Source organism: Diuraphis noxia, unplaced genomic scaffold, assembly GCF_037042655.1.
Source record: "Diuraphis noxia isolate RWA-SAM2 unplaced genomic scaffold, SU_Dnox_SAM2 contig0002, whole genome shotgun sequence".
Classification (NCBI taxonomy): domain Eukaryota; kingdom Metazoa; phylum Arthropoda; class Insecta; order Hemiptera; family Aphididae; genus Diuraphis; species Diuraphis noxia.
In genome coordinates this window covers 13214163-13241162 of record NW_028301712.1, presented here as the reverse complement: position 1 = coordinate 13241162, position 27000 = coordinate 13214163, and the positions used below count along the sequence as shown (strand labels likewise).

The 27000-nt window shown below is 28.9% G+C and overlaps 1 long non-coding RNA gene and 1 other non-coding gene across 6 annotated transcripts in view; both read left to right on the top strand.

Moving 5' to 3' along the window:
• The window catches only part of LOC107167637 (uncharacterized), a 67106-nt gene that overhangs the window by 8146 nt on the left and 31960 nt on the right, over positions 1 to 27000 (top strand). For 4 of the 5 annotated variants that reach the window (XR_016190627.1, XR_016190626.1, XR_016190628.1 and 1 more), the window contains 2 exons: positions 46 to 457; positions 9451 to 9590. This is a non-coding gene — a long non-coding RNA (uncharacterized LOC107167637). Of the gene's footprint in view, positions 1 to 45; positions 458 to 9450; positions 9591 to 22103; positions 22195 to 22260; positions 22435 to 27000 lie in introns of those variants that run through there. The other variant, XR_016190625.1, reaches the window with a different exon arrangement.
• TRNAT-UGU (transfer RNA threonine (anticodon UGU)) lies at positions 8158 to 8230 on the top strand. The gene has a single exon. It is a non-coding gene; the product is annotated as a tRNA-Thr (tRNA).

Genomic DNA, 27000 nt, shown 5'->3' with positions numbered 1-27000 from the left:
ATTATATAGTATAAATAGTTTTTTATTTTTTTTTTTTATGCATAGTGTTGGTATATCTGCCGGCAGGGCATATGTTAGCGAGTGCGCACCATCAGACTGAATCGCATATCATTGGGGAGCAGAGACTTACAGTGTGCTGTAAAGAAAAAAAAGGGTAAATAGCCTTTTATTTTTTAGCCAACCACAGTGCTTCATGCAAAAGAGTCCAAAGGGTTCCTGCCATCCGCTGTAGTCGTACAATACCGATAGTAACGCTACAGTTGTGTTCGTGTGTTCGACAAATGCAGTTGTATTGATTTTAGTTTATTTTTTATTTATTTTAAAAAAACGTGTGGTTTTTAATTCATAAAAATTTCACTCTAGAGTTTGTTACAAGTGCATACAATTGTTTTTCTAAAATAGCCAGCAAAAAGGATTAACTATTAAGAATCTGTATAAAAGAACTTGAACTGTAATGGTATGTTTAAAAGTATAATATAATATAATATATTACATATATAACCATATTATTTTAAAATAGTTAATCTTTATATTTTCTATTTAATCTTTACCACATATAAAATAATTTAAGATATTTTTTTCTATTAGTATAGCTTTTTAATATTGGTTTATGAAAAATAATATTAATTAAAATTACTGTGCCTTTTATTAAACTAAAATAATTTGGTGTTTTAAATTTATATTAAGATTAAAGTCAAATTATTTTACTTAGGTATTAAACATTTTAGTAAAATATTAATTATATCAGTTATAATATTGTTTATAATTAACAATAATATTTAAATAATTTTAATAAAATTACTAGGTATATCAAAATATTTAATACAATAATCTGTGGATAAAACAATTAAATAATAGCATCTATTGTTATAATGTCATTGTAAAAAAATATTAGTTATAAATTAAGACTTTAATATGATAGAAATTTTTTATTTGTAATTAGTACACTATTTAGATCATTCTGTTAACATAGGTACATTTTAAAGACGCTTAAAACATTTAAATTTGTATTTAATATAATTTATTTTTATTATTTAACAAATGTTTATCTATTAATGCTTTAGTATTAGAATTTATAAACAGATTAAATTAATTTTAAGATAAAAATGATATTAAAACAATGATTTTAATTTCTTACAAAACAATGTGAATTTATTAGATGTATATAAAAACTAATACTAATAATAATTATTTGTCTGCCTATAAATTGTTAAAAGATTACATTTAAATGTAAATGTTGTTGTTGGCGTTACTTTTAACTCAACTTACAACTATAAATTAATAGTTTAAAAAAAAGAATGAAATATTTCACTAGTTATTTTATGTATTTATATTGGAGTGTCATAGGTGTGCACAGGACTCTTTTTCAGGGTATGCTAAAGGATACAACTGTCGCGCCCTGAAAGTTATTTTAAGCATGTAAAGTTCTGATAATATATATACCTACACAATACATAAATATTGAAATGACTTACTGTTTAATTAAAAAATATTGTAACAATAATACCATGACAAAATACAAAAAGTATGTATTTTGTTAAATACTTGGTAGTTAATAACTAATAACTGGATGTTTCAATTTGCCATTAGGCACCCGGTCATATGTCACATGTCGGACGGTGGTTAGCATAGCATAACCATCACATTATTATTCTTTTATACATGAAACAAATGTTGTCTCTAACGTTATTTTTATATCATTTTCTTCATTTTTAATCATTTGTTATCGTTATAATTATTGTAATATACATACTGATTATTTTTCTCGCACAAAAAAAATTTTTTTTTAGAGTCGATTTTTGTTACTCAAAGAGCTTATAGTACGCAGCTCGCAACTGCATATCCTGCATACCATCTGTACATGCCTATGATTGCAATCATTACTTATGTTTAAATTTAACATGTTTAAACTTTAGTATTTTTGGTATTAATATACCTACATATAATTTTAGCTTATAAGTTATAATAATATATTTTAAGAGCATATTAAGTATTTCTATGCCTGGATTCTATCATATATTACTGTGAAAAGTAGAAAGTAGGCACTAGGCATCATAAGTTAAACCAAAAAATATCTCTGTGATAGTGCTTAATAAATTTACTGTTGGTGAAAAGTTTATATTATGTAGTATAAATAATATTTTACTGAATGTATATCATTTCTACCTATTATAAAGTATTGTACCTTTTTTTAAGAATTTTAAAAACTTCAGTGATAAGCATAAAGACTTGTTGGTTGTAATCTAAACAATTATTTAGATTGCATGTCGTCCTGCTATATGAAATGAAAAATAAAAATGAATCATGTAAAATTATCACATTAAGTTTAACCTTTACCTTAAAGAGAAATATTATCATCTATCGCTTTTAATTATCATAACATCCCAAAAGCCACTAGCTCTCACTACTTAGGCATAATACTTGACCAATGTCTAACTTAGGTAGACCATTAAAAAGGTAAACTAATTCTCTTAAATATTATGGGAAAGTTTCTCTCCTACTCAATCAGTATTCAGTAAACATTTATAACTTAACACAAAAACTAAACTACTTATATATAAAAATCTATTTATATCGATCAGGAAGACATACAGCATCCATCTATGGGGGGGGGGGGGTTTGCCAAAAATCAAATATAAATTAAATTCAAACCATAACTCTTTGCATAATTACAAACAGTGGCGACTAGGAGAAAAACACAGCCGGGAAAATCATAATTGTAGAGGCCCTTAATATACTAACAGCCTTTTAAATATATAATATGGCCTATGTACCTAATAACTATTTTAGATTCTGAATAGAGCAATGAATGTATTGTTTTTACAATGATCTGTGGTTTTTTTTAATTTTTTTTTTTGTCTGTCATCACCTTTTAGGAGAGTAAAAATTCTTAGATTTGTTCAACATTATCTTTTCTGAAAGGAAGGAAAGTGAATCTAGTTAGTAGTTTTCCGTGTAGTTTTCAAAAATGCCATGACAGAAAAATTATTTCTATTTTTTTATGTAACTTGAAAACAAATGACCAGATACTTGCAATTTTGATTGAATGTTTATATTAGCATTTTTTATACATCATAACCAGTGGCGTGGCGAGGTAAAAGTTACATGTGGGCGAAGTAGACTTAAAGAGGCCCTTTTAAAAATTCTAACTTCTGTCATATTTCTCTATGGTTAATTATAAAGCCCTATGGAACGCGAGGCCCTTTGAGGTGTGAGGCCGTGGGCAATGGCCCACACCGCCCACGCCTAGCGTCGCCACTGATCATAACATTTTCAAAATACTTTGACTTGTTTTGAAATTTTATGTTTTTTAGCTTATTTTTTATAAATATCAATAAAATTGTATTTGTTGGCCTAAAATGTGTGAAAAGGTAATGAAAGGTTCCTCATATATTGTTACAATAGCGGTTGAAAAATATTAAAATGTATAGGCACAAATTTTTTTTATCCGCATTTTATGTTTGAATTTTGACAAAATGTATCAAAATCTTGAAAATTATCAATCAATGTAATAAAAAATTATGAAATGTTCAGTTTTTATAATTAAGGATTGAAAATTTAAAACAAAGATTCTCATAAATAGTTCATATTATAGCCAATAAATCTAAAAAAATATATAAGCACAGTTATTTCTTACAGATATTTTAAATTCAAATTTGGACGAAATTACATATTAAATCCAAAAATATTGATTTTGGTTATTTTGTTGTAATTTAAAAATATTATTTGTGGACATAAGAAACTTTTAAGAGTTTATTGACATATTGTTGTATTTCATACACACAATGACATTTTCAAATGTGTTTTTTTGGGGAAAAATAAATTTAACCTACTGTAGAAGATACTAATGCCTAATATTAAAATGAATTACTTTAATCACAATAATATTATAAAATATGCCTTCCTATAGTAATATTATAGACTTACCGTCTCATAATCGTTTTTTGTATACAATAATATTCTATCATTTAATTTAAATTTAATACCATCCATTACAGTGACCTACTTGTAACCTACTGTACAGCAGAATGACTTCCACTTTTTAAACTTGTAACAATAAATTGTAAACAAGCCTGGTCTGGCCGAACACAAGCCAATTCCATATTTTAAAACACCTAATCAGAAATCTAAGTTTTTATGTTTGATAATATTTTATATTACATACTTATTACTTATTAGATAATATTTAAATTTTTAATTTCACCATTATAATATTAATAAATATATTTTTTATACCAGCAGAGGCCCACTGGGAAATTTCCCAGTATCCCGGGCGTCCAGTCCGCTACTGATTACAAATACTCAATTCCATGTTTCAAATCACACTCTTCATACTGATTTAAGGATTAACACAGTAGACGATTCAAAGATATTATATAAACGATTCCATTCACTACTAACTCATCAGCCTAATACGCTAATATCAGCACTAAATTCTGACTCCATTTCTGGCAATCCTCCTAGCAGGCTAAAGAGAAGATGGGGTCGTAAACTGCAATTAAAATACTTATTAACTTATTATTAAAGAGTAATGACTAATTTAGTGATTCTTTATAATTGAGTCAAATTTACAACAAATTAAAATTAAATTTGCTAATAATATTATATGTAGTAGACTGTTAGTTAAACATTATGTTCTATAGAATACATTGAGATAAATTATCAGCTATAATATATCAGTATAGCAATTTGATAGAGTAGGTATGAAAATATAATATGTTCAAATTACTTAATATACATTAAGAATCAATGATAGTTGGTAATTATGATGCCTAAGTCTAATGTCAAGTAAAAATCTGTCTCGAACGTTTTTAACAAATAGCTAATGAAGCGTGTTGAGTTATAGCTGTTATAAGCTTAAAATTATCTTGTAAATATAATAACATTCTAATGTTATTATTATTACATATAAGGTGTAAAGTCATATTGTAATTATTTAAATATGAAATAGTAAATTAAATAGATAGTTCATAATTTGTCCATATAAAACCTATAATATATTAAATAAGTGTGTATTTAATATTATTAAACTCGTAGGTACTCTGAATTTTGGACAATGTTTTTAGAATTATAAATTTATAACTTATAGTGTTATTTAGGTTTGATATCTGAAGGGCTTGTATATATGAATTTATGTAGATCCTTCACATTTCTGTTTATAAAAACCACTATATATATTAAACATATAAAAAATTAATCATAATATTATTGTTAATTTTCTATATAACAATCAACAGGATAAAATAATTCATGACATAACAAAAGTGAAGTTAGGTACTTTCTTCAGTGCAGAACAATGATTTATTATTCTTATATTTTTAGAATAATTGTTATGATAATTTATTGTATTTTATTAGATAATTATGTTTTTAAATAGAAGAACCTAGTTTATAAGGTCGTCGACAAAGTGTTAGGAATTTAAAATGTAATTTGTATGATCACAAAAAAAAAGGGTAAGAAAGTGTTGTTTTACAATTATTGTTCAAAAAAGAAATGAATTCCTATGTTAAACTTAAACTAAAAATATAAACATAGTTTACCTACTTGATAAAATCATAAAATCGAGCCTGAAATTGTATTAATTATCATTGCAAATGTTCATTAAAATGTACCTAATATTGTTTTAATTGTTCTGTGCAAATAAGTAGGTATCAGCTGATATGTAGATACCTAAGTATCTATTTTTTTTATTGCATTCATAAAAAAATGTAATTTTAAATCATGTTAGGCAGGTAGATATGAATAATCGCTATTCATAATTCTTGATTTGTAAATTGATAAAAAAATTAGATAGGTCGTTTTTATACCTATCACTAGGTAACCTATCAAAGGTGCCCATTTTTCAAAACCTAGGGGGGTGAGGGGTGACAGTTATAAAATAAATAACTACAAACTGGGCGCTCTTGTAAACTATATAATATTTATATTTTATAGTTATTGCATAATATTATATGATATAGCATTGATTATAAATACTTTAAAATGAATGAATATAAGTACCTTTATTTGGTTTTCAAAGGTCTTGTATACTTAAATTTAGGTACCTACCTACTTATCTTTTATCTCATTTAGTTTAGTAGTTACGTAGGAATTTCTATTCTACAAAGTAGGTACCTAAATCTAAAAACTGTAGACTAAATAATATGAAACTTAATACTTATACCTATTGAAAAATTGTACACTATCATTAGTTTTTGCAACAGATTTAAAGATACATTAATACCTATATGTTTTATATATGTGTGATTATCTTCGACCTACTTTAATATTTTGAAAAAAAAACTAAAAATTATTCTACATAAATTGAGTTTAACTTAAATTATCAATTTTTATGATAATTTTAAGAGTCGCCACACCTGTTGGCTCCGTTTTACATGTGTGCGTAACATTGCAAAAACTGTTTCGCTTAAAGATTTTTAACTCAGAAACAACATTTTCACCACATAAAAAAGAGAATTTTGTCCGTACAATATCGTTTTATTTTTTTGATATCACTTACCTATACAAAAAAAGTTCTTATTGTTTTAAAATAAGTACATTATTTTTGTGTTTTTTAAGCATGAATAACTTTTAGAGCGGATCGATGAATGTATTGATTTTATCATGATGTGCGTTTTTTTTTTTTTTGTGTCTGTCAGCACGTTTTGGGGCAGTAAAAGTGCTTCGATTTTTGACTTCAGTACCTCGTTCGATCAAAAAGTGAATGTAGTTGGTAATTTGGGGGGGGGGGGGGGGGTCAAAAATGAAAAATTCTTAATACTTTACTAAATAATCGAGAAAAACAAACTAAAAATTGAGGGAAATTTTACGCACACTCATTTTTCGACAAAATCGATTTTGGTTTTTGATGTAACTTTAAAACAAATGACCAAGATACATGCAATTTTCACCGAATACGATATACGTATATTCTATCCACCATGCAATTTTCAAAAAAATTCGACTTAAGTTGAACTATTCATAGGCATTTGAAATTTTCGATCATTATAAGTTTTTTTTAAAATTAATATCGATAAAAATTTATTTGTTAGGCAGAAAAGCTTGAAAATTTAATACAAGGTTTCTAACTTAACAATAGAAGTTGAAAAATAAAATAAATTCATAGTCACAATTTTTTTTTACAAGCATTCAAATTTTGAATTTTGACAACATATTATGTAAAAATCACGAAAATTCGCAAATTATTTTAAACTAGAAATTTATAAAAAATGTTCTTTTTAAATCTAAGATTTGAAAATTTTTAATAATGTATGATACATATCCTAGACAGATAAACCGTCTTCGCTCAGAATCGTTTTTCGTATACAATGATATAATATCATTGGATTCAAATTTAATTCCATCCATTACAGTAACCCACTTGTAACCTACTGTACAGCAGAGCGACATCCACGACTTGCCCGCCTTTCTTTGTAGTTCTGATACCGTAAAAAAACCAAAAAACTATATTGCACAGACAAATTTCTCATTTTATCTGTTGAAAATTTCGTTTCTTAGTCATCGCTGTTGCTTTCTCGGTTCTTTCTCGCGCGAAACAGAATTTTTGCCATGTTACGCACTTGTAAGACGGAGACAACACATGCGGTCATGTGTGTGCTCTTATTTCTTATTATTATGTTACTGTAAGGAGTGTGTGAGATCTAAATGGGATTCTAAGTTTCTATATAATTAGGTAGGTTACCTACCTACCAAGCACCAACCTACCTATACTTATTCTTAAATCGATAACATCGAAATGTGAAGATATTATATAAAAATATTTTAGTCTATGCAACATGCCGTTTATTGTCTATAGTTGTTTTGACTAAAATAACACTGCCGTCTGCCCGCCACCGATCCCCTTAGAATAGTATAACAATCGTGAGTACTGAGTATGTAGCGTTACCTATGAACTATAGTAACTAGAGCTTTTACTAATAATCTATTGAATTTTAATAAGATATATTCATATATTAAATAACAATCGTAACTATGTTGTAATGGTAACTAACAGGCGGATAGATGGATGTAATGGTAATTTTAGCCAATAGGTATTTCAAACATGTGAAACCTAAAAGCCGTTTTTTGGAAATGTACTTACTTATTTGTCATTATTCGTTTTTATTAGAATAGGTAATATTGCCTTAAATAAAAAAATTTGTCTCCAATGGTTAATGAGCCTCCATAGCTCAGTGGTTAGAGCACTGGTCTTGTAAACCAGGGGTCGAGAGTTCAATTCTCTCTGGAGGCAAGCTACTTTTTGCGTTTTTTAAACGATGTTTTATGATTTAAATTTTACCATAAAGTAAGACTTTTTTTTCGTTTAAACCGACAGCTGCTGCCAAATAAGACTTACTATCCTAGCTTTTTTTTAACCTTCATTTAAATTTATAATTTTAACCTAATCATATATATTTTTTTTTTATTGGCTTTTAGAACAAAACTAGAGAAAAGATATGAATGTTGTTAATTTTATAATATTGAATAATATTATCAAATAATTTTGAATATTACGTTAAAAAATTATGTTTTATTTGCTTGCTAATTTGATAAATTTACGAATACCTAAAAATGTTCAAATTGTGCTTTATCATTATTTTGATGATAATTTATAAATTATGATTTCCAGCATTATTATAATATTATAAAACCTTAGTAATTGTATAATTTTTTTTATATTTTTGTAAATGATTTTAATTTTTTAGTAAAACTATGGTCATTGGCTAGTTTTTAGGGGGGAGCATTTGGTTTGGAACACGTTTCCGCAGTTCTAAGCGTACGACCGTGCCATACCAAGCCACAATTTTATAGTATCTATTGTTATAATAATAAAAAAAAAAAATGTAACACTAAGTTTAGAAGACCATTGTCAGGAACATTTTAAAATATAAAAAATCATATATGATGATGATTAAACAAAACGTGTTATAAATGTTGCAAACACATTAGACAATTTTCATTTATTAAGAAATTTACTTGAATTTAGTTAAATGTTTGGTGTATAATTAAGCTTGGAGATAAGATTCTTTTGAAAATAATGCTGAAATAACGGCGTATTAGTTATTAAATTTAAATATTAATATACATTCGGATAAAAAATTGTAGACATTTTTTATTAAAACAATTAGAATAAATCAATGAAGAAAAATATTTAATAAACATAAGTCACGGGTGGTAAGGGGGCTATAAACAATAATATTATAATGATTATTGTGATTAACTTGTTACAATTATATAGTTAATTGATTAATGATCATTTGTTTGACAATTTTAATTTTTTTACGGAGGTAGAGTTAGGTTTTATATTGTTAAGAGATTACAAAAAAACTAGATGATTGATTGATTTTGAAATAAAATAAAAATTATTAATCCTTAGATATATTAGTAAAATATAATTATTTAATAAGTACCTATTTTTGTTTATGTTATTCTCCAATGAATTTTACATCAATATATGTTTTTATTTCACAGGTCTCAACTACAAATGTTTTTTCGTAATAAGTACGAGTACTACATTGCAGTGGATGGATATTTTCATGAAATGTATTGGGCATCAATGTATACAGAATATAGCCGCCCAATACACTTATGAACGAGATAAGGAGAAAACGGTAATAATATTATGATTGATTTAATATTACTGAATTTCAAAAGCAAAGAAAAATAAAGACAACAACCCACCCTTTGACAAGGGCCAACACTACAGTTGCCGAATATAATTCAATTACATGGTAGATACGGTCAGCGATATAAAAACGAGGGCAAAAACAAGAAAAAATAAGAACGTAGAAAAGCATATAATAAATATATATATATATAAATATTTTCTCAATTCGGCCTAATGGTTTGGATGGCTCCTCTAAGGCAACAAAACAACAATAGCTGATAAAAAATATATTGTCGGGACGGGCTTGTCTCTCCAGTTGTTTCCCTCCGCAGTTATCGAGATTCAGCCCTTCGAAAAAATGATGCCCCCTATTCGGTTATTTTTATACATGTATAAAATAAAAAAAATACGAATTAGAATGGGCGATCCCTTCTCGTTCGGCCACCAGTCGGGGTTGGTTTTTTTTATCAATAGAAACTTCTCCCTTGGCGTGCATAGCGGTCACAGAGGTTAAGTAAGCCGTGCTTTCTCCTCTGCACTTCCACACAAGTTCTTTAGCTTTCGATTATTCCGCAAAATTATCCATTCAAGTTTAACCCTCCCCTTTTACCGGGATACTATTGTCAACGATTTTCTCGTGTATGATAATCTGTCAAAAGCCACAGTTTTCGAGTGTATAATCCGAGAACGATTTTCTATTACACTCGGGGTGGTTTTTTTTTCCATAAGATAAATGGTTTTCATAAATAAATAAACGTTTACCGAGACAGAAAAAAATTATTTTTTCGATTGTAATCGTTTATAGGAAATTATTGAATCTTACCATATTAGATGTATTGGTTTTCTGATTCTCTGGCTATTCCTACTATTCCTATTTATTCTTGTTTAATTATAATCAATTCTACTCAAACGTAGTTAATTCGTTTAATTGTTTAAATGTAATGATTTAATAGTATTAACTTAATTCTGCTCTAATTTTTTCTTTATTAAAAATAATTTAATGAAAAATATGATTAAATCGTTTATTATTTATAGTAACCAATAAGCTATAATGTCACTATAAAATAGTATTGATTGCATAAAACTGTGGTGGTACCTACTTAGTTTTTACACCCTAACTAATCCATGAAGTAATTGATAATATGTAATATGTGTAAGTTACATTAGTTTTTGTAGGTTTTTGTATGGCTTCACTAATGTAATTGGTACTAAAATGTTGTATGCTAATTGTTATCATGAACTATTTATTTTGTTTTTTTTTATGAAAACAATATATGAATTATCTTAATTATTTTAATTATCGATTTAAAAATAGTTTAGTCTATCTAGTGACTAGTATAAGTAGTAAATAGTAAATACTACTAATATGGTGCCATAGTGGACTGGCCAGGGGGGTTTTTGGCATTTAAACTCCCTTCCCCTATTGTGAAATTGCCCCCTAATAAATGTATTATTTATATACGAAAGGTCTAAAAAAACTTGGTTTAATTTATACTAAAATAAACCTCCTTATTTCACAATTCCGATTACAGCACTAAATAAATAGTCTAAAGTAAAACGAAAATATACAATTCTCTAAGAATCTGTTATTGTGTCATTTTTCTGCACTGCTACGGTCTAAAGTCGATTACGATTACATTTCCATCGACATCCATTAATTATATTTTGATTCACGCGTGTTTCCCCTCTCAGTATGCCGCCATCACGGATTATGTCTTACCCCGCGCTATTCACATATGGCTGGCTTTCTTTACGTGTTGAACGAGATTCAATTAGTCGTTATTCTAAGACATAAAACTCACACACATATTACACAAAAATACAACTCTCTTCATCCAATATGGAAGTAAAATTTGGCTTCTTTGCCGCGGATTTCGTGTGTTATTCCTTCCCCAGAACAAGCGAGAATTCGACGAAGAATTTAATTTCGTGTTTGGACCCTTCCCGTGAGATATAGTATACTCTCCGTTGTATTCTTTTTCTTTCATTTTTTTGTTTTTATTTTCAATATTGAACGAAAGTTGTGTAGGTTTTATACTTTAATCTGTCTTCAAACGGTTGGTATCCAAAGGGTCTGCCATTACAACCTTCTCTTATTCCATCATTTTTTGTTTTCTATAAGATTTATTTCGTTTTGATTTTGTCTATATATTTGTCACATATTTCAAAAACGGTTTCAATCTTTGCATTAAGACACTTATAATATTATGTTTTTAAATATAATATATTATTCGTATATAATAAGTTATACAAACATTATAAAGTATAAACAATATTATACTAAAACCGCATGTTATTTTTTTTCAAATAACTACCTAAAACGTATCCACGAATCCACGTCTTATCTATCATCCAATTTCAATTGACTATTCAAGTAGAATTTCTTAATTTAGCTATTTTTAAACTTTAAAAAAATATATCTTTTCGTGAATTAGCTTCGGTTATTGTCGTCATATTTGACAATAATGAGGTATAAAAATAACGTAGGTAAAAAAAAATTATCATATAAGTTAATAAGTTATAATTTATTGTTTGTTATTACCAATCAATTTAATAATACCATATTAGAGCTTACATTTGAATAATGTTGATGACTGGAAAAGAAAAATACACAATATACTTTCAATTTTTCCTCGCTATCTTTTTCTTAAACATGTACCTATGAAAACGTAACCAATACCTAGTAAAACAAATGTCGTAGCTCGTAGAGGAGTTTATTTAAGTAGACAGAAAAATATAAAAAATTCTGATAACAACTAAATATAAAAAAAAAAATAGTATTCGTAGTTAGTAAATGTAGCTAATAGTAGCACTCTCACAAATGCTATAGAATCCACTGACTCAAGCGGTAAAGTGTATAATACAACGTGTTCGTAAAAAACATCGTAATCTACCAAATAATCCAACCAATTTTCGTTTCACTTTACCTAACAAAATGACAAAACCTCTGATGGAAATCTATTTTTACTGTATTTATTTCAATTATGATATTATTAATATCTACAGTATATTGATTTTTTCAACAAAGATTTTATCAAAGCTTATTCTGCTGAAGTTTAATAACTGATTTTGTATTTCAACAAGATTATGCTATATTCATGCAGATATGCAGTATATTATTCAAATCTTTGACGATCGTAAAGTGTGCACTACTTTACATCTTAAAATAATTACAGGATAAATAAAATGTATGAATGTATAACATTGTGACTTGGCGACCAATAAAACAATTACTATTATACTGGATTAAGATACTCTATTATGACCGTAATAGTTAGTTTCTTAAAAGCTTTTATATGATAATGAATGAAATAAATTACGAATTTCTAGTGAAGCAGAATTATTAAAAAAATTATGTTGTTAGATTTTTAGAGAAGCGATGAATCTGTGTTCCTTTTGTTTTGTATCCCGAAACATTTTTTGTAGAAAAAAAGTTTAGATTTTCAACTTCAATGGTAGTTTTTGGCAGTAAATTGGATATTTGGATCTAATTGGTATAATTTGGGAGAGTAGGAACAAAAGTAAAATATTCCTAGTGCTTTTCAAAATAATTTCAAAAAAACAAAAAAAATTCAACGAATCGCTGAAACATTCATTGTTTTTTAATTTTTTTTAAATGCATAACCATTGATACTTAAAACTTACATCAAATGTTTATCATATCATTTTTTAAATATTTCAAAATATTTCGAATCTATGAAAATTTTTTTACATTTGATATTTTTCTGTTTTTATTCCCTATAAATGTTGATAAAAATAATTTCAATTGCTCAATGAAAATATGAAAATATGAAAACATGAAAACATGAAAATATCTACAAGATTTCTCATAAGTTATTATAATAGCTATTTAGAATATTGAAGATAAATAGGGATATATTTTTGCAAACATTTATAATAACAATTTGAAAAATTTATCAAAATCTCGAAAATTCGCAAATTATTTTGTAGTGAAAATTTATAAAAAATTCAATTATAGATATAAGGCTTGAAAATGTAATATAGGGTTCCTCACAAATATATATTGCATAAAAGCACTCTTTTTAAAATTTGTACGAAATTAGACATCCAAACAAAAAATAATGATTTCAGTTGTTTTGTTGTAATTCAAAAATATTATTCGTTGAAACTTGAAATTTGTCATTATATAAACGTATTTAATTATTTTTACGATAACACACGACCACATGATGACATTTTGAATTGCAAAGTTTTCCAAAAAAATTAATGCAACCTTACGTATTACTAATAGTACTTATACATACGTAAATTACTTTAAATAGTAATACAAATACCTATACCTACTTCCGTCTTCGCTCAGAATTGTTTTTTGCATATTATGTTTAATATTGAATTCAAATTTACAGCGACTCACTTAATGAGAAGGTACACTGATACAGTGATACCTATGCTGTGCAACATTATTATGGTAAAACCTATACTTCCTCTTTTTTTTTTTTTAATTTGTCTCAATTGGTGACAAATTCAAGCTACAGGTCTTCAAAAAAGATATACCGACGGTGTAATTGCGCACTAAGAGTTCAAAAGTGATTTAGCTTATAACTCACGTACCATAAGTTGAGGTTAAATGCTTATATAAAATTCTGCTGGACAAAAATTGTAGGTACTACTGAAAATGAGAAACGACTAATAACGAATATTAATATATACTTATCAGATATTAACAATACTTAATTACCATTAAGATCTTTAATTACTATGCATGCATAGATGACAAAATATTTGCGATGAAATTATATATTTTTTATTATTATTATGATATCACTTATTATACACGTAAATACGTGATGACGTGTTTCTATCACGATGACTATGGATGCAAATTGACGATATAGTATTAAGTATATATCTCAAAATGTTATGTCATAACAAGTGAGTTTATCACGTTCTGTCAAATGTGTCATCCATCCAGTGAATGTATACGATAGGTAGACAATTGCAGGTAATCATAACTAATTGGTGAATTATATATATATATCCAGATCCTGTTCTGCAGTGGTAGGTTTTCTTTAAATAACAGAGACATAAGTGTCAACTGCTGGTACCTACCTATTGTATTGTTTAAAGTTTGTTGAAAAATAAAAATAAACGTCCACACTAACACGCGGGGGTGCCCGTTTGGGTGCATTTATGAAAACACTTTTGGACACAATAGGAATTGCAATTAGTAATCGAAAGTATATTAACAATTAATCTAATTTAATAAGTACTTAATTATTTGATCTGCAGACCATGTCCTAATTATTGGAAAACACCATATCAAATAAAGCTATTATAGATATTTATCTTGATACCGATGAGGATGCCGTTTGATAGTTTATGAGTGTTGCAGTGTATTGAGCTCTCGTGTGTGGACAATGTGTTTCAACATTTAACACTATAGTAAAGTTTAGTTTTCAACGTGTTTTAGTGGTTTTTTGTTTGGATAGAAAGTATTGAATTAAAAATCGATGACAAATTTGAAACTCGAAGAGGTAATTATAATTAGAATTGACGGCTATACATTTAGAAAAGGTAGGCAAATGAAAGACGAAAATATTTATTTTAAATGTACTGATCATAATTGTAAATCAAGTGTAGTAGTTTGTAAATACATCAAGCAAATAATTTCGATTAATATTTAATAATGAGCACAATCATCCACCTATTTTTAACAGTATTATTGATCATCAAAAATTAACATCTACGTTAAATGGAAAAGCTACTTCAGATATTTTTAATAGACCTAATAATAATACTCCCAAACGTATACTATTATATAAAGCGAAATATTACGCCCAATGTTATGTTTTTGGGTAAATGCGCCCAAACGTATTCCCCCCCCCCTCCAACACGCACGGTGTATCTATTATATATTAATACATCTTAACTATATAGGGTTAAGGTCGGTTGAGTTTTGTTGCGATTAAAAATTATATTGGTATACTATTTATTGCTCGCGATTGTCCGTACAATAACAATAATACACGATGACTTTGCACGTTGTCTGCAGTATGGGCTTTTAATAGATGGCTAAGGGTGGGTACAGTTACCTATACAACCGGTGCTGTTTGAGTATAGTGATTTATGCAAGCATTACGCATACACATAATATACGGGTCGTATACATATATGAGCACAATACATTATATTATAATATATATTATTATACGCACTGAATAACAATGACAGTGGCTTTATATATATACAATACACGTGTAGGAAGAGCGGGCAGCGGTGTGTGGGTATTGATCGCGAGAGGGACTATTGCTGTGTATGTGTGTAGCGGCGCGGTGTCCGGGAGAATGACGGCTGTCAACGAGGAGAGAGAATACAAGAAAGAGAAACAAAATACGAGGAATAGACAGAGATAGTGGGCGAATGAGATAAGAGGAGAGAGGGAGGGACAAGGAGAGAAATAGAGAGAATGAGTGAGACGGAAGGGTAGATTGAGAGGGTGAGTCCAGTGGGAGAAGAAAAAAGGCCGAACGGATAAGGAAGAAAGTTATGGGTAGTGAATGTGGGGTGAAGAACTAGAGAGAGAGAGAGAGAAATGTGAAAGGACGAAGAGGAAAGAAAGGAATGACACGACCGACTTGGCGTACACACTTACGCACACGCGCGCGCTCGCATTTATACATATATTGGTAGACTTTTTTGCGGGGGGGTTCACGGGCGTCGAATACGGTGGGTGGGCAGGCGAGCGGGCGCGCATAGAGCGTGAATAAACATAATTGTCGGCAGGCGCAAGCGCACCGCGTTAATACATATATACAATATACATATACACACACACACACACACACACATATATATATATATATATATATATATACAGACCGGATAACTGTGTATATACATATATGTATAATAATATGTAAGTGTAGTAAGTATACGTATACGGCGCGCATTTGATGCAAACGGGGCCGGAAAAGGCGGCGGCCGTAGAATAATGTGCAACTGACGTTTTCGCGGGCATGTTATTATTATTATAAATGCTCACCGCGCCGAAAGTTTTCAGTGAACTGAGAAATTGTTTAAATCGTTTTTCCCAGCGTTACCCCCGAGATTCCATGTTCACCAGTAAAAAAAAAAAATAATCCATATTAATATAAGTAGCCGTTTTAAGAGAAATCCCGTTTTTAGTAAATTTATTTATCATAATTTAAAATATGTATGATTAGACACGTAACGAGTACCAATGAGGAATGTGTATAATCATATCACTAGTGAATATTTTTATTAAAATATCATAAGATTTTTTTTTTTAGCTTGTTCTTGTGGCTCCTGAACAATTTCAAAAACGTGAGATAAGAGGTATTGCCATAACTACGGTAGCGAATTGTTAAAAATGATTTTTAATACATATCATTATGCGAATTACATTATAAAAGCAACTGTAATATTATTATATCAGTGTATTACCTATTTATGATAAATAATCCTATTGGCCATATTAATAATTTATCATATATAAAGCGAATAAACCGCAGACAAGTTGAAATAATTTATTAGTTTATCGTTCCGCTTATATAGCCTTGTCGTCCCCACAGCAACTTTAATCACATTCAACTAGGAATTTTGCCAACAACTATTGCCGTCAAACGAAGGTATTCTGAGACGATTTTCCATATTATTATACTTGTAGCATTTTATCTGCAGCTGCAGTTCCACCGATTTGATGCGTGTAATCGGGTAAAATCGGTTAATTTCTCAACGAACCGAATTCCAGAAATAATAGTTCGCCAACTACCTACCGACGCTATACTATCGTTACCCCATGTCCACTCCAGCAATATCTTTTTGGACTATTTCCGTCAGCTAAACGCCCATTTCATATAAACGCAATTACTGTTGGATTCAGGGTGCCGTTTAACGTTTCACTCGAGCATTATGTTGTTCTGCGCCATATATAATAACATCCCTGCAGAGCTAACCACAGAGGAGGGGAACGGTGGTGTAGGGGAAGTATAGAATTACCGTCTATTAAAGATAATTGAAATTTTCCCCTCCGCTATTCGACTGTTGCCCGCTACTATACACAGTATACGGTATACACGCGTATATTATATGGCTAATGTTTGCTCCTGAAGTCGAATCAATCATGTTGATTTATCTCCGAGCACGTTGAACAGGCCGAGTTTGCATTCAACTCGGGTTAACCGTCCAAGTATATTCGTTTTGTTTGCTATAATAAAACGATACAAACGAGTATGCCTATAATAATAATATGATATGAAACAAACATTATTGTAGTCCAATATCGAATAGTTGACAAATTATTACAAGTCGACAATATTTAAATACATTATCATGCAGCGAATAACGTGTAGCATTAAACATAATATTGCAATGTGTTCGGAAATTAGGCGTATCTAAAAGATTATTTTATAATATAATTATATGCAATCAAATATAATTAATTAATCAATTGTACCTAATCTAGTATTTAATATTTATAGTATGAATAATTACAGTACGTGGAATGATTAAATATTGTATTTGTGGGCATACAGACACCTGTTTCTTTTGTAAGACGCCATTATTCAAATTTATGAGAAATTAAGTTTTAAGAGATCTAAATGTATTATATAATATTTTATTTATAAGTCAAGGTAATATTATAGTAGGTACACAACACATTATTATACAATACACGCTGTTAATATATTATATTAGTATGGGTGCCAACTGTAGTTATGACTTTATGAGGGTGAAATTAAATGCGAGTAGTTGTTTTTTACTTAGTATATTTTATAGTTATATGAGCATGAATGATATACACAGTACAAATAAATTAAGATAGAATTTTATATTATATATTATTATATTCATGATACCTAGACACCAACCACATAGCTAATAAGTAAGAAAATTACAACCAAATATTATGTTTGACTTTATTATGCATATGAATGTTTTGTATTTAAACGTAGAGCTAGATCGTTTTAAAAAGTTACCATATTTAAAAAAATATTTGTATACTATATAGAAACCGAAACCTCGTTGTGGTATGTTATCACAAAAAAAGGTAAAGTATAGACGACAGAGGCGTAAACAATATATAATGCGTCCGTGGTTTAGCGTCAGACACACTGGTGAAATGGAATGGCATGCTTTTGTGCGTGCTGGTCTAGTATGGGGTGGGTAAAAGGGAAAATGATAATGCACGTACGGCAGTGTTGAATCATTCCTCCGAGCTTTAAGTCCCTTTAGTTTTTGTCCAAGAAACGATTTTCAGCTCGTCTCTGGGGACACGTTACAAAACGGGATCAAAATAAATCGACGCCAGGGCCTCCGGTAAAAAGGAATACCAGCGCGGGTAAAGGAAAATAAAAAGGTGGAGGGGAAACCTAGCTAGAAAAATTGTCTTGGGGACGTGTAGAAGAAAAAAGTCTTTCTTTGCATCCGCCATGTTCTTGTGTCGGCGAGGCCCATTAAACTTCCGTTTTCTGTGTCCGTTCACACACCAACACTGTCCCTTATTTGTGCGTGTACTTTTGGATGGGGGAATTGTTAGGGGAGCGCAAACTATAAACCAAAATAATTCATCCTTAAAATATCGCTGTAAATAATCGTTGAATTCTGGTATTTAAATAGTAGCATGTTGGAAAAATATCTGTTATTCAAATACATTTAAAAATATTATTAAATGTTAATATATAATATTACCTATTTTATACCAAAAAATTTTTTTTTAACTACATCATATTTTGAGGATCATTTTTTGCATTTTTAAATAAAATTTAAATAACTTTGCTTAGTTAAATATGTAGGAATGCAGGATAATAATTTATGACTTTTATAGAAATTAGAAGTTGGAAGTTAGTTATAATAATAATACATTTTAAAAAGTGCTTATACTATAAAGTCAGATTAGTGTTATTGTAAGTATTTTAAATCAATTATTAATATCATACATTACTCCATTCATATTAATACACTAACATAGGTATTTTAATTCCAAATAAAATAAAGAACAAAGGCGTTGCTTAAAATGAATACTTGCTTAAATATTTTAACGGATTTTTCACTATAACTGTTTTATCGAATATTAAAGATTGGACCCCTTCCCCCAATATGCCCATCATGAGGCACCTGTTTTACAATCAAACACATATAATGACGGAATGTCATTTTTACTCTAAACCAACATTTATCGAACATTTTCCCGAAAACCTATGAGAATCTCTCAGCCGCAATAGATCTTCGCTTAGAGCCTCGATTGAATTCTTCGTAAAAGCAAATCTTCGCAAAAAAATCATTAAAAAATCATGAAAAAATTAAAAATAAGTACACAAATATAGTTTAATATCATCAGAATTAAGTTCTCGGTGTATTTCTGTAAATAATCCTTGGTTCTCAATGACCATAGACATTTTTTATTAATAATAAAAAAAAGGTTGGACTTTGAAAATAATATTTTGAATTTCTAAAATATCAAAATGTAATAAAGCGTCAGTACAAATTAGGTTATATACTTATATCTAATCTATTAATATAATTTACGATTGGAGGAAATTTAAATTTATAAAATTCTTAATATAATATTAATATTGATAATAATATAAATAATATATTATTGATTAGAAAAATTAGTGTTTTATGTATTGCAAAAATATTATTTTTTAAAGCAGAAAAATGAATTGAACTGATGTTGAATAATTTAGTATTAATTAATATGATTGATATTAGACATATAAGATAATTTTGTTGAATTAAAATTAAAACTGTAAAAATTAAAAATCACAAATCATAATTTAAAATTTCATTATATAAAACTAAAATTAATCATCATTACTATGAGAGTTATTAGCGTTTAAAAAAATATATGTATATGATGAAGATTAATTTGATAAATCAAAAAATTTTCACAACTTTAAAAGAAACTAGGAATTTAAAAAATAATTTCTTTGCTTCATTAAAGTATATTATTGATTAAACTTATGTATAAATATAAAATGTCCAATCTATATGTATGGGATGGGTAAGTATGTTTGAAAGTTTTAAACATTAATTTTACTTTCAATAGTGGTCAGTCCACTATTAAAGTTAGTAACGTATACGTCATAAAGGAAAAAAACTTATATTAATACAACAAATATAATGGAAATATACATAAGTTAAAATTGTTTTAAGTACTAATAGCTACGGTATGCGAGTATGCTTAATAAGTAAGTAAGAATTTATATGAACAAATATTTAAAAAAGTATGACGCATTACTTAATTTTACTCGTATTATTAGGTGTTTAATGTATTATCAACTAATAAACTAAAAATATTATGTTTATAATGTCAAAAGTAATAGACTTAATTACAATTTTCATTTAAAGGCCATTTAAAGACACTCCCAATTGCTTTTAAAGAAAATGATTTGCACTATGCGTAGCACATTTTGAAACTATAAGAGCATCACAACGAATTTATTGGATAACTATAATATAATAAATAAAATATTATATTTGGCAAATTTGTATTATTTATTATATTTTGCGGGTGAACGTTGTTTTTTGTACTGTAAATGGCAAAATATTGTTGTCCAGCAGCGTAACACATGACCAATACGTGTGGGGTCCGTACACGCACTGTCGACGGCGGTGGCGGTTGTCCCTGGCTACATATAATATTGTGATCACGTGAATTGCGGCCAAGGGGTGTTTGAAGGGATATGGACGTGGAAGGGTGTCGGGATAGAATACCGTCATTTCGCAGGGTTCGTAGGAAACTCATAAATTTTGATTATTCAGAGGGCGAACTACGCTGAAACGGCATTAAGGCTTCCTTTAAGCTTATTCCTACGCTCGTGCCGTGGCAACAGCAACCCCTTGTGCGTCCAGAAAAGTTGTTGTTTTTTTTCTCCGACAAATTCTGAAATATACCAGAGACGCGTACAGAAATAGAAGGAAACATACGTATATTCTATGTGTGTGTGTGTGTGTGTGTGTGTGTGTACACGTGGTAAAGAGATGGTGATAATTTCTCATCCAACATTGCCGCCTCGGAAGAAAATGGCGTCCGAATTAATAAACCCATTTAAAATATAAGGAATAAAAAATAAAATCCAAAGGGTAGAGCGGAAGGGTGTGAATACAGGAAAAACAACCCGTCAACTGTGGTAATGATTGGAGCAAGATTAGGGTTTGGTGGTGGTGGTGGTGGTGGTGGTTGGAGGGAGGAGTGGTTAAAGAGTATAAAAAAAAATGAGGTGGTTGTTTTTGGAATCAGATCACGATCGTGTCTCGGGTGCTCGAAACATCGAGGGTCGGCCGCGTGTGATGCCGCATAAATTAAATTGGGGTGCCAGGGGCGGAGGTCCCTCCTGCAAAGTCCGGTCTTCCTAATGACCTGCGCGCGCGTGGAGAGAAAAGTTATGGAAGAGAGTGGATTTTCATCACCACCGTTCTACTCACAGAACGTAACAACACACCCTATGCGTGCAAGCACGTTCTTTAATTCACAATCAGCTGCCACAACGCCTATTCCTTGTTGCGAAAATTAATTTGTTTTTTTTTTCAGCGTATGGTGCACGGAGATAAGTCGATAATATCGGCGATTGACAGACGCTCGTGTATAGGGGTGGCCTTTGTGTGGTGGTATAAGCTCACTGGTTCGTTAATCTCTCTAAAAAGATTCATTCACTTTCTTTTGTGGTAAATATACTCGATTTTTTTAGGAACCAGAGAGTCCCGAAAAGCTTTAGCTTAATTTTTTAGCAAACTTGTCAGCAAACCTTGGAATGAACGAGGTTGATTAAAATTAAGTATAAATATTTTGCATAATGATAACGTAGATGTCATATATAAATATTATAAAATAATATGATTTAGGAAAATATGAAGATTGTCAACCTTACAAATATATTGTTATTATTTAATTTTTCTGCATAATTGTAGTAAAATCTAAGATTCCTAAGATTCCAAACTTTGGATGCCTTTAAGTCGTAATACCTTTTTTTTTGTTAGATTAATTTATTAATTATAAAATACATTTTGAGATAATAATGCATATTTAACTTAAATAATATAAGTTTTAAAGGTATAATATCTTTCCTATATATATACAAAATTTAAAATTCTGATGAGATAACTTGGATGTGTATTTACTTTTTTTTTTTATTTATAACTAACTAATGTGCATTAAAACTATAATAATAAAAAGCTTTAACAAAAGTATTAAATGTTTACATTATTATATGTTATTGTACAATTCAATTTTTTTAGATATAAAATTATGTTTTGATAGTCAGAAAATGGACCAATTGCTTCGTACAAGTTGTCAGGGATGTTGAAGTCTTTTCCTAGCTTCATTGAAGTTTTGGCAATGGACGATTATGTATTTGATGGAGTAGTTTTCATTGTATGTTGGGAATAGGGGTGGATCTGTCTTTGCCATAAGGTGGTTCATGTGTGCATTTTGTATGGCCTATTCTAAGTCGATTAAGAATTACTTCATTTTTTCTGTTCAGGTCAGTGTATTTCGGAAAGAGTTCAGCAGAGTGCTTAATTTCTCTTAACTTATTTTCCGTGGTAGTGCGCCATTTGGTGTTCCACAAATCAATACAATATTTGTTTATATTTCTTTTGACATCAAGAAGTGACTTACTTATTAGTTATTATATTTATAAAAATGTACGTTTGTTATAAGGCCAAAAAAATTTAAGATAGCCGTTTTGTAGAGTTTATTTTTCTGAAAATAATGACGTTTCAAAATTTTGTTTTCATTAATTTCCTGATTTTTAATGTTTTTTTTCTAGTATATCAATATACTTAATAGTATTTTAATTTAACAATTTTAATGGTACTTGAATTAATGTATTTTAAATTAAACGTAAAATGTTAATAGATGTTAATTATTATAATTGGTCTTAAATTATGATTATCAACTACGATATTATTATACCTGTTTCCTATTTTTGTTTTATTTAACTTATAATATAATGTAAGCATTTTAAATTGTAGATATTATTTTACGATTAATATTTACATTTTAGTGCATTAACGTTTGGTGTTGGTTATAGAATCATTAGGATAATCAGTCATCACGATAATACAATTTTATACGATTGGTATCTTTTTTTTGTTATTAAAATATAAACTAAATCAAGTTCGTTTGATGTTGATAAATATAAAACCAATACATTTAAAATGAAAGAAATAAAGTAATCCTTCGGGTAGATTCCTATTGCAATTCGGCAATCAAAAAACGTTACTAGTCCCAATAGATTTAGTTGTATATCATCCCTCTTTTTAGTCCCATGAGAGAAATATATCTAACTGAATTTCATAATGTAGAAAATGTTTGACTTATATACACCACATTAAAATTTAACTTTAACAAGTTTACCGCATGGGATTATTTATACAAAGTTATATAGGTAGGTATACTATTTTTAATGAATATGTAAGCATAAGTGTATGTAGTTATATAGTTATTAGTAATGATTTATGTGTACTATAATTATTATAATAATGAACTAAGTTGCAAAATAGTGAACATTTATTTTGATAGGTACCTAACAACTGGTTAGTATACACATAATGAGATTGGTGCAATAGCCATGTGGTACCAACCAATTCCAACGTCGATGAATGTAGTTTGGTTCCATTTTAAGTATTTTTAACCTAACTGGATTATGTTTTATTGGTTTTATATCGCAGCAGTATACGCGTTTATTAAATAAAAATTATAATGACTTACAACATTAAATTTTTTAATCGTCAACCATATTATGTATGATGCCTATGAGTGATTAAATAATAATGTGTATTAAATTTTAATACAAAAAAAGATATTCTTTTAAATCGTTTTAAGATCGGTTTCAGGAATAGAACTTTAAGTCAAATATGGGTACCTATAGTTAAAATGTTTTTACCTCTATTGAGTATTAAGTAAATTTTATAAATTAATAATAAATAAATATTTTAAGTGTTTTGGCAATCAATTGGCTAAAACCGAGTTAGTGTTTAATACACGATTTTTTTAGATGCTTTTTGTGTACATAAACACGTTTAACTCTATTAAATATTAAACTCCACTTTTGGATAGTGAACCCTCTACGTATTTGGTGGACCAAACATAATATATTTATATGCTCAAGTTTTTTTTTTTACTTTAAAATGAATACGTATAATCTACCCTCGGAGGGTGAGAGCACTTTTTTAAATGGCCTTTGCCCTTATGTGACTTAACGGTCGTTTAGGGGATTGTAAAAAGTAAAAAAAAAAATGGAAAAATAGGCAGGTCCGTGGCTGTTTATAAAACATACACATTGGAATGAAATGGCAATAACCGAAAAGTTTACGGCTTTACATTTCATGAATGCGTTCGTCTGTTTTATTTATATGCCTTCGGTTATTTTATGGTGTAGTTTTATGGTTTGGTTTTTTATACTGGGATATTCAGTAGATAGTGCTTGTTAGATTTTTAAATATGTGGTTATATAATAGAATAACCAAAAAAGTATTGCTGAACAGAATTTTGTTACTTTATTTCGTATGGAAGTTTTTATTTATCACTTTATTTATCAAAAAAAAAGCTGATTTTTTATTTAGTAATTATAAATATAATGGCTAATAAAACAATGTGCCTATTGTCTCCAAAAATACGTCACTGTGATAGTTATTTAGGTAGAGTATAAAAAAATTTAAATTGTTTCAATTTTTAATATTACTTCTTATTGTTTAACTGCCTACCTATATAGTAAAATAAAAGAACACGTTTTGTCTAACGTAAAGTATATTACTACTTATATACCTGCAAGTATAATGATTAATGAAGAATAAAAATTATGCATTATTTTTTTTTCATTACATACACAGAATTGCAAATATTGTATTCTATAAATTGTTTATTTAATTGTCGTGTGAACAATATTGAAATACAAATATTAAATTATTTATACAATAGAAAATTCAAAAAAATCGTTTGGATATTGTCAAAAAGATAATTTTTTATTTATATATATATTGTGGCAAATACTGAAATACATAATGTGTTAAGTTTTTTTTGTGCACCTGTAACAATTAATCTAAACTAAATTGTGGAGAAAACCTGTTCAACATGGGAACTAGACATTTATTTAGAAAAACTGTATAATCGTAATCTACAGCTTTAATTGATCAATAATAGAATATATGTATAATACTTTTATAAAAATCTATTGGTATTAAAACCTGAAAAGTGAAAGATATTTAAGATTTGAATATAATATTTCTGCGCCTTAAAAGTAAAAATGCTTTGAAAGGCAAACCAAATGTGATGGTATAGGTATTTTTGTTTTCAATGTAGTTGATGGCTCTATATTGATTTCAATCGCCCTGTATAATTCAAGTTATAAATGCACCCTTTCGTTTATCCATTATTTTTCGCAGTGCGAAGTATTCCTTTACCCTTATTCCATCTTTGTTCTAGATTTCTTACCACAGACGTCTTTAAAGCGGCCGAATAATAATACGATATTATAATCAAAATAAATCCCCCACCGACTCTCCTTAAGGGTTTGTATCTGTCATGTGGAAATATTCGTGTGGGGCCTGTTACATAATTTATGACCCCCTTGTACTCCCAGTGCGGTGGCTACGGGTGAATAATATCCGAGCTTGTGTTTGTTTTACGATTTGTTATTTTCACCAAGAAGGAAAAGCAAGAAAGAAAAAAAAGGAAATTTTCTCTCATACGTTGTTTTTTCCCGTCCCTATCTTTACCAGTAGTATAGGGTGCTCTACGCCATTACATTATGCATTAAAAATAAAAACCGTCGGGCGAGAAAGGAAACCGTGCGCCATCAATTCCGCGGACTGACCGTATCCCTTTTTTTTCCATGCCATAAAATCACCGAGTCCGCCGCCGTCGTGGAACGCGTTATTATTGTTATTGCCGTCCGTCCTGTGCTAGCGGGATGTTCGGGTGGGCAGGCAAAAAAAGTTTTCGAATAGAAAGAGAAAAATAATAATAATACGCAATGCACTAGTGTAGGATTGGGGTATTTCGGTGTGATGGAGAGGAGGAGTGTGAGAGAAGGACATAATATACGCACACAACAACACACTGCTCTAGGTATAATCGAAGAAAATATGTGTGTTAGTTTCAGGAAAAATCCATAAAAATAACGACGATTTTCCGGAAGTCCGGTTTGTTCTATACAAAAAAAAAAACACCCGAGTTTTTGCATTCATATTTCGCGTTGTCAAATAAATTAATAGAGTTACGTTATAATATCTTTATTAGATTACCCGTACCTGTAGTAATGATTATTTTAGTGGATATTATAATTACCCAATATAGATATTTACAGACTTAATAAAAAAAAATACTTTTTTTAAAATGTAGGCACAAAGAATTTTTTTAAATCTAAAAACGGGGTAAGTATATAAGAAAATTTTTTATTGCATGATGATGAATTGTCTCATTAACC